The sequence below is a fragment of the Gracilinanus agilis genome, chromosome 2 (genome assembly GCF_016433145.1).
Source record: "Gracilinanus agilis isolate LMUSP501 chromosome 2, AgileGrace, whole genome shotgun sequence".
In the NCBI taxonomy this organism is placed as follows: Eukaryota; Metazoa; Chordata; class Mammalia; order Didelphimorphia; family Didelphidae; genus Gracilinanus; species Gracilinanus agilis.
Genome location: NC_058131.1, coordinates 203,911,759 through 203,922,506, shown reverse-complemented (window position 1 = coordinate 203,922,506; position 10,748 = coordinate 203,911,759).

Sequence of the window (10,748 nt, the reverse complement as noted above, 5' to 3'; positions counted from 1 at the left end):
TATATATATACATATATATATATATGTTCATCTATTTATGAATATGAAGCATAGTCCCCCAAAAAGATTTGAAGTAATGAAATCATTTAAAATTCCATTTGTATTTCTTGTAAGAATATATACGACTTTCTGTGATAATCTATTTGGGGGAAGAAATTTCTTTCCTTTTCTCGATATGTTTTTAAAATGTTAATGAGAAGTCTTATGAAATTTTGACTTTAATCATTACTTAAATCTGTCTTTTCATGCCTATACACAAGATGTTTGCTTTCATCTGGGAGCCCTAGAAATTAAATACACAATTTCTTGGTCGAATTAAGCTTTTGAATCCTCTAGCAGATGTCTTGTAGATCTTTTCGATCTTAACATTGTTCTATGGCTATACTATATATATTACTTTCCGTTACTATCTTATTAGTCAATCTGCTAGATGTGAGGTGGTATCTCAGAGTTGTTTTGATTTGCATTCCTCTATTTATGAGGGATTTAGAACACTTTTTCATGTGCTTATTGATAGTTTTGATTTCTTTATTTGAAAACTGTACAATTGACTTAGCTCCTTATTAATTTAAGTAATTATACCTTTATCAGATGTTTTTGTTATAAAATATTTTTCCCATATGCCCTTCTACATTGGTTTTGTTCGTACAGAAACTTTTTAATTTAATATAATCAAAATTATTTATTTTACATTTTATAGTGTTTTCTATCTCCTGCTTGATCTTAAATTTTTCCTTTCCCATATATCTGACAGATATCCTATTTTATGGTCACCTAATTGTTTATAATTTCCCTCTTTATATTTAAATCATTTACCCACTCTGAGTTAAGCATGGCATAGGGTATAAGATATTGAACTAAGTCTAATTTCTCCTATACTTTTTACCATTTCTCCCAGTGATTTTTTTCAAATAGTGGGGGCTTCTTGTACCAAAAGCTGGGAACTTTGGGTTTATCCAAAAGTAACATGCTACTGTCATTTACACCAGGTCTATTCCATTTATTCACCCTTCTATCTCTGTCAGTACCATATAGTTGTTGTTTTTGTTTTTTTTAATTTTACTTAGTTAATTTAGAATATTTTCCCATGGTTACTCCTCCAAACCCCCTCTCATAGCCAATGCACAGTTCCACTGGGTTTTACATGTGCTATTGACTAAGATATATTTCAATATTATTAAGGTTTGCACTAGGATGATCATTTAGAGTCTATATCCCAAATATATTCCCTTTGAACAATGTGATCAAGCAGTTGTTTTTCTTCAGTGTTTCTAGTTACACTGTTCTTTCTCTGGATGAGAATAGCATTCTTTCTCATAATTCCCTCAGAATTGTCCCAGATTATTGCATTGCTACTAGTAGAGAAGACAATTACATTCTTCCTTCTTATTCACCTTTTATTTTTCTTTAGGGTATATTCAATTCCCTCCAACCACTTTCTTTCCCTCCATTTTTGTACTCCCCATCCCACTCCCCACCTTGGTTCTCCCTCTCAACTTTCCTGTAGGGTAAGATAGATTTCAATATGACAATGGATCCAGATTCTCTTCCCTCTCAGAATCAATTCCACTGAGAGCAAGGTTTAAGTATTACCTCTTAGCACTCTGTTCCTTTCCTTCTCATAATAATGATCTTCCTCTCCTCCCTCCCCCTTCTATGTGCCTCTTTATGTGGTATAGATTATCCTATTTTTTTCTTATTACTTGAAGTTTCTCTTGGTGACCTTTTCTTTTTTTGCATATCATCTTAAACCACTTAGTAACCCAACTTCTACCTGTGAATAAATCTTCAAGATACTATAAGAGTGAATGCAATTTTTGAGAGAAATAAATAACATTTTTCCATATAGGAATATAAACAATTTGATCTTATTGAAGCCCTTAAAAAATCCCCCCCTTCTTTCTTATTTACCTTTTCCATTTTCTCTTGATTTTTGTATTTGGACATCAAATTTCTTTTTAGTTCAGGTCTTTTCTTTGCAAATACTTGAAAATCTTCTATTTTATTAAACACATATTCTTTCTCCTAGAATTATTTAGTCAATTTTGATGGGTAGGTGATCCTTTGTTGTAGACCCAGTTCTCTTGCCTTTCTGAATATTATATACTAGTCTTGTGGTCCTGTAGTGTGGAAGCTGCCAGATCCTGTGTAATCCTGATTGGTGCTATTTGATATCTAAATTTTCTCTTTCTGGCTTCTCATAATATTTTCTCCTTAGCTTGGGAGCTCTAGAATTTGGCAATCACATTCCTAGTGGTTGTCTTTTGAGATTTAATGTAGAGGGTAATCTGTGGACTCATTCAATGTCCATTTCACCCTCTTGTTGAAAAATATCAGGGCAGTTTTCTTGGATAATTTCTTGTATTATGTTGTCAAGTTTTCTGTTTATTTCCAGAGTTTCAGGTTCACCTATGATTCTCAAATTGTCTCTTCTACACCTGTTTTCCAAATTAACCATCTTCATGATGAGATATTTCATGTTTCCTTCTAATCTGTCATTCTTTTGACTTTGCTTTATTATTTCTTGCTGTCTTATGAGATCACTGGTTTTTGCTTGCCCAATTCTAGTTTTCACTGACTAGTTTTCAGCTAAGATCTTTTGATTTTCCTTTTCAGTTTGATCTATCTTGCTTTTCATGGCTTCTAGAAGTTCTTTCTGGTGTTCAATTTGCTTATGGTTTCATTTGATTTCTGGGCTTCTTTTTCCAAGATTTTGTCTTTTAAACTATTATTTTCTTTTTTAACTATTTCCATTTTTCTTGCCTAGTTTCTTCTATCTTTCTCATAATCTCAAACCTGAGCTCTTCAAGATCTTATGACTAATTTCCATTATGTTCAATCTTTGTCTACCTCTAATTCTGTGCCCTACATTGGATCCCCTTTGCTCATCTGATTTTGGTTTTGACATTTTGAGGCACTTTATATTGGCCAGTGGAGAGGAAAGGAAGAGTCTTGCTTCTATTCTAGGGCCATCTTAACCCATTAGTCCAGTACCATATATTTTTGATGACACTGCTCTATAGTATAGTTTGATATCTGTTAAAGCTAGGCCTCCATCCTTCATGGTTTGTTTTTTATGACTTCCCTAGATATTCTTTTTATTTATTTATTTGTTTGTTTCATTTAGAATATTTTTCCATGATTACATGATTCATGTTCTTTTACTCCCCTCTTCCCTCCCCACTCCCATAGCCAATGGGCAATTCCACTGGGTTTTACATGTATCATTAATCAAGACCTATTTCCATATTATTAATATTTGCAATAGAGTGATCATTTAGAGTTTAGAGCCCATATCTCCAATCATATCCCCATGAACCATGTGATCAATCATGTTTTTCTTCTGTGTTTTTACTCTGATGGTTCTTTCTCTGGGTATGGATTGTATCCTTTTGCATCAGTCCCTCCAAATTATCCTGGATTGTTACACTGCTACTAGTAGAGAAGTCCATTACATTCAGTTGTGCCATAGTGCATCATTCACTATATTCAATGTTCCCCTGGTTCTTCTCCTTTCACTCTGTATCAATTTCTGGAAGTAGTTCCAGTTCACATGGAATCCCTCCAGTACATTATTCCTTTTAGCCCAACAGTACTCCATCACCAATAGATTTCACAATTTGTTCAGCCATTCCCCAATTAATGGACACTCCCTTGTTTTCCATTTTTTTGCCACCACAACAAGCATGACTATAAATATTTTTCAACATGTATTTTTCCTTATTATCTCTTTGGGATACAAACCCAGTAGTGGTAAGGCTGGATCAAAGGGCAGGCAATCATTTAAAGCTCTTTGGGCATAATTCTTAATTATCTTCCAAAATGGTTGGATCACTTCATAACTGCACTAGCAATGCATTAGTGTTCCAATTTTGCCACATCTACTACAACATTTATTAACTTCCTTAGCTGTCATATTATCCAACCTGTTAGGTGTGAGGTGGTACCTCAGAGCTGTTTTAATTTGCATTTCTCTTATTATAAGAACTTTAAAACATTTTTATGTCTTTATTGATAGTTTTGATTTCTTTATCTGAAAATTGTCTATTTCTGTCCCTTGCCCATTTACCAATTGGTTAATGGCTTGATTTTTTGTACAATTGACTTATCTCATTATAAATTTGAGAAATTAGCCCTTGGTCAGAGGTTTTTGTTATAAAGTTTTTTTGTTTTTTGTTTTTTTTTTACTCCAGTCTGTTGATTCCCTTCAAATTTTGGTTGCATTGATCTTGTTTAAACAAAACCTTTTTTTATTTTACTTTTTTTAATTTTTTAAACATTTATTAATATTCATTTTTAACATGGTTACATGATTCATGCTCCTACTTTCCCCTCCAACCCCCGCTCTCCCCCCACCCATGGCCGATGCACATTTCCACTGGTTTTAACATGTGTCCTTGATCAAGACCTATTACCAAATTGTTGTTAGTTGCATTGGTGTGGTAGTTTCGAGTTTACATCCCCAATCATGTCCACCTCATCCCCTGAGTTCAAGCAGTTGTTTTTCTTATATGTTTCCTCTCCTGTAGTCCTTCCCCTGAATGTGGGTAGCGTTCTTTTCCATAAATCCCTCAGAACTGTCCTGTGTCATTGCTTTCTGCTGGTACAGAAGTCCATTACATTAGATTTTACCACAGTATATCAGTCTCTGTGTGCAATGTTCTTCTGGCTCTGCTCCTTTCACTCTGCATCAGTTTCTGGAGGTCTTTCCAGTTCACCTGGAACTCCTCTAGTTTATTATTCCTTTTAGCACAATAGTATTCCATCACCGGCATATACCACAGTTTGTTGAACAAAACCTTTTAAATTTAATGTAATCAAAATTATTCATTTCATATTTTGCAATATTCTCTATATCTTGCTTGGTCTTAAATTCTTTCCTTTCCCATAGATCTGATAGGTATACTATTATATGTTCACCTGATTTACTTACATTTTCCTTCTTTATATTTAATTCATTTACCCACTCTGAATTTATCTTAGCACAGTTTGTGAAATGCTGTCTAAACCTAATCTCTCCCATATTATTTTCCAATTTTCCCAAAAGTTTTTGTCAAACAGTTGGTTTTTATCCCAAAACCTTGGGTTTTTGGGTTTATCATACACTATCTGGCTGAGGATATTTTCCCCACATCTATTCCATTCACTTTGATATTCTTGATTTTTTGTACTTCCAGATGAACTTTGTAATGTTTTTTTCTAATTCTCTTAAAAATGTTTTGGTAGTTTGGTAAGTATAGCACTGAATAATTAAATTAATTTAGGTAGGATTGTAATTTTTAGTATATTAGCTGGTATTAACTTTGAGCAAATGATATTTTTCAAATTGTTTAGATCTAGTTTTATTTGTGCAAATAGTGTTTTGTAGTTATGTTCATATAATTCCTGAATTTGTCTTGGCAAGTAGATTCCCAGGTATTTTTTCTTGTCTAGAGTAATTTTAAATGGAGTTTTTCTTTCTAACTCTTGTTACTGGGTTTTGTTGGAAACATATAGGAATGCTTATGATTTATATAGGTTTATTTAGTACCCTGCTACTTACATACTAAATGTTAGGAGCATAACAATAAATCTAGAAGAGACATGAAAAACCATCTAGTGTATGTTCTTATTTTAGAAATAAGGAAATTGGTATCCAGAGAAAGTGTAAAGATGTCTAGTGCCATATGACATATACATTACCGGTATAAGATTAAAACCATTTAGTCCTTTGTTTCATTTCTTCTGCTTTTTTTGGCCATACGTATTTTGATTATATATTTTAATGCAATTTCTCACATGTGAGCCATTATTGGTAATGTTCAGCAGTATTCTTATATTTTTCTGATAACTTTTCCTTTCAATTTGAGTTATCTTTTGCAAATACTAAATACAAATAACTAAACTGGAAAATAATGATAAAAGAAAAATGAATTCAATAAAAACCTCCATTTTAGAACTAGATTAAGATAATTCTGGTATCTTTCCTCTTTCATCATTCACTAAAGGAAACATGAGCTAAATTTGCGCAATCTCAGAGGATGACAGATTATTTTTCAAATTACTTTTACTTATCTTGAGAGAGATTTGAATGGATTGCCACTATATGGAAAATTTGTCTAGTTGTCTGAAATTATAAAATCTGTCCCAATCAATTTTGCGGACTAGATGACACTGATCTTTTCTTTCTGTTATGGAATTGTATGACCAAACATCTTTGATTTTCAACTTCCAGAAGAGGGAGTTATTGCTATGGAACAACATAATTACCATCTCCTGTGATGAATCATTTTACTGCTCTGTTAATTCCCTGTACTCATTCTTGCTCACATGTATTTGTCTCTTTTTGAATCCTGGCTTTAGCTGAGTTTTTCATCAAATTGAATTGCATGCATTTTGAATTTGAATGCATTTTGTCCATTTTTAATATCTACTTTTAAAATGCACCAATAATATTTCATTAAAACCATGCACTACAATTTATTCAACCGTTCTCAATAATTAATGTACAATTTTAGAACCCTCTAGTCATAGTTCCAACCATTCTGGGGAGCAATTTGGATTCATATCCAAAGTGCTACAAAACTATGCTTACCCTTTGATTCAGGAATATCACTATTAGGCCTAGATCCCAAAGAGATTTTAAAGAAAGTGGAAAGACCTATTTATACAAAAATATTTATCACATCTCTTTTTGTGGTAACAAAAACTTGCCAAAGTGTTGTTCTTTAATTGGGTTATAGATGAATAAGTTGTGTTATATGATTTTAATGGCATATTATTTTGTTATAAGAAATGGTAAGGGAAATGATTTTGGACAAATCTGGAAAGACTTACATGAACTGATACAAAGTAATATGATCAGAACTAGAAGAACACATACACAGTAATAGCAATACTTTTTTAAGAATAACTATGAACAACCTAGTTATTCTCAGCAATACAATTATCCAAGACAACCCCAAGAAATGAATGAAAAATGTCTTCTGCCATCAGGGAAAGGACTGACACAGTCTGAATGGAAACTCAAACATATTATATTTCATTTTCTTTTTTCCTTTTTTTGTTTGAGTTTTCTTCCCCCAAATAACTAATACTGAAAAAATGTTTTACATGATTTACATAGTAAAATCTATATCTGCCTCATAATAATACAGGATTTTGGAAATGGAAGCTTGTCTCTGAATGGTAGGTTCTAAGTTATCATAAGATAAAGAGTGGGTACCTGAAGTGGAGTGCATATGAATTAGATTGGAGTTAAGAAATTCAGAGGATTGTGATGCCAGCATATATTTAATGTGTCATCAGTGTGTATAATGCATAAAGGTATCAGGATGTTAAAAAAGGGTATTCACAACATATGCAAACAACAAAAACAAGGGCAAAGGAAGGTTGCATAGACAGATTGTATAATTTTCCAGACAAGGTTTTTGTTGATAGAAGGAGGGCATGAGAGTTCTAATGAGGAGCTAGGAATATAACAACTCTAAAATGGGATCAACATTGAGGGAAGAGTTGGAAGTGGGGGGGTAGATTTTACTGCAAGACTGAATGTTTCAATTTGGACAATGGAAGAGTAGCTGTTTCAAGGTTAGTGGTCTCAATACCAGAACACATATCCAAATATCCATTTTAATTTTTACAGTGTCCCTCATGCCCATCACTTGAGATGAAGACATTCAGTCCTAGAAGGCAGCTCTGTTTTGTCTCCTAGAAAGAATAAAAATAATATAGAATGAATGGTGTAGTTGTCCCTGGGTCCCTGAACCTCTTCCAAAGGATCAGGAATCACTTCTTTTCTTTCTCTTGTAATCTGAAAGTTTCGTTTTCATAGCCAAAGGGGAAAATCGGCGATTTGGCAATATGCCTAAGAAAGCAAACTTGGGAGGCTGACTTTAGTCAATGGCCATGAAAATTTCCAATGGATGACCCTACAAGAACGTCAGAATAATATTATAACCATAGACAGGTTTGCATTTTTTTTCAAAAAATTTAAGGTCAATGATCCATGAAATGTATCTTAAATAGATATTTCCAGCAGAATGGGAATCCAGCAACATTGAAATTAAATGTGGCTTGTCCAGGCAAGATGCCAACAAGATCACAGTAACAAAATTTCTCCCTTTTCCATCATTTTAGAGATGGTCTATTTTTAAAACTGAGAACTACAGACAGCTGATTTCACTGATATCTATCCTGACTGTTGAAATATATTTCTAATCATGATAGACAGAACCATCTCAGGGGGAGACAAATTACCAGAGCCCTATAGCTGTGAGAAACAGAATATGAATATATCAGAATATAAATACACTATCAGTTGAAGTTTGAAATCCCAGGACTTTTTAACTTCATCAAAAGCAATGATATCCTTTTTCTACTTAGACTCAGATGATATTTCTTTCTATGCTTTAACTTTTCTCTTCCAAACTTGAATTTGCCTTTAGAAATTTAATCCCTTTTCATGAACATGCCTCAGCAAAATGATCCTGTCATGGTGAGACAAACATATTCATCCCAGAAGGTACAAGTTGCTTTGGACATGGAAGAAATAAAATGACTATGACTATCTTGTTTTCATTCAGTATATTGGTGGCAGAGTTATAGCCAAAGAAGAATAGATATGTCCTTGAAATATGTCAACACAATATGAAATCATAATAAGGATATTATTTTCAGTGCTAGGTATTACATTTAAAAAGGACATTGATAGAATAAAACATCTTGATGCAGTAGAAAGAATTCTATATTGTGAGTCAAAATATCTGCATCAGAATTATAGTTATGCCTCTTATTATTGTGATCTGAATTACCATCTCATTTCTCTGAGCCTTAGATATAATATAATAATAGATATTGAAGTAGAAGAGACCTTTAAGGCAATCTTGTTCACAGCCTTAGTGATAACTATTTAACATCAGATTGAGGATTTGAAACTATGTCTTCAAAGTCAGCATTTTGTTCCCTCTGAGTTCTCTTCTTTCTTTCAAATTATATGAGGGCAGAGAAGAAGGTGAAAATATGTGAAATTATTGGTTTTGTGTTCAAAGCTATTTACCACCTGCTCTCTTCTTTTCTGTTTTCTTACACATTAAGCACAGTTTTTGGCACAAAGTAAATTAATGGATGTTTATTATTAGGCTGAGCTCCTGAACGTGACTTGAAAGACATGACTAATTTAATGGAATTATAAAAAAGAAGTTTTTGTCTTACATAAAATAACAGAATAAATATTTATTAGCAATACAATCCTGCAATTATCGTTGAAGAATTAACAAACCATATTGAAACTTGAACACCATATCCCAAATTATCAACAATCACAATGACAAATCACTAACTCATAAAAGTTTAAGAATTATATTTAGCAGATCTTTCAGTACCAAATATTCATAAATTCAAATCCTTGTGGAATGAAAAACTTTTAAGATATACAAACCTACTAAAAGAAATAAAAACTATGAGAATATGATAGAGGTCATAGTGTTCTCATCATATTGATACTTACTAAAGTTAGACAAAATATATCTTAATTAACTTTAATTAACTTAAATTGAACTCATGAAAAGTCATCATGGGGAGGAGTCAAGATGGCTGCATAGAAGCAGTAGAAGCCAAATCCTTTGTGCTTCCATACCAATCAGAAAAGGAGCACTTCAAAAAAAACCATGAAGGCAAAAACAACAACAGGACAGAGCCACAGGACTCTCCAACTCTATACATATTGAAATGTACACAGAGAAAGTTGAATTCTGAGGTATAAGGTAAAGACCCATCTCCCCTCCTCACCTAATGCTCTGAGACCTGTGGTGGGACTCAGGCTGACCATAGGATTATGTCATTTAAAATTTTCCTCAGGGGGGTGTGTGTTAAGTTTTTATAATCATAAGGTCTGAACTATAATATATATTGCTAGTCAATTTTTACTCCTTTAGAAGTAAACTCAGGGGGGTAATGTTAATTCTCAGAAGAAAATGTATGTTTTATAATCTATAATGTAAAGTTTAAATTCTTTGAAAGTAATTTCAGGATAAGGATTTTGCCATCTCCCCAGAATCCAGATGACGAACCTGTTTGGTGGAGGCACCAAAAGATGCCTGAAGAGCTTTCACTGGATCATGAAAATCCAATTTGAACTTTGGGGCACAGTTGATCTGAACTATGGGGTGGGATGCATTTATTTTGAATGGACAGTTTGTGCCAGAAAGGGGAACTGCCCCCTTAATGGTTTTTTGTCAATGTACCGAACATTGGTTTTGTTCTTTCTCCCTTTTATCTCTAAATTATTGTAAACTCTAATTTGATTATATTTTCCTGATCCATTGGGGAGATTTATCTCCCAAAGGATCACAAGGGGGGTAATGTGTTAGTTAAAATCACCTGGGGTTCTATTTGGAAGGATTGAACCTCAATATAGTGTTTGAAAAACTTCTGTGGACCTGTGGGGGTCCTTAAAACTACATTTCCCGTGATCCAATGGGTTTCCTGTTTTGGATTATGTATTCATAATCCAAACAGTGAGGGACTGTTTTAAAATAGGGGGAAGTGACGTGGGACTTCCTCTTTAGCTACCAGCCTCTTTAGCTACCTGGGCTCCCGGAGAGAGAAGAGGAAAATGGCTGAGGTGAGGTTGGAATAGGTTTCTTACAGGCGCGTAGTCAGTTTATCTCTATCAGCATGGCTTTTATTAAAATACTATTCTCCCTTTTGATCTCAGCCCTCATCATTTTTAATAATAACAGGATTCCAGGGTGAGGGCTGCAATTGCA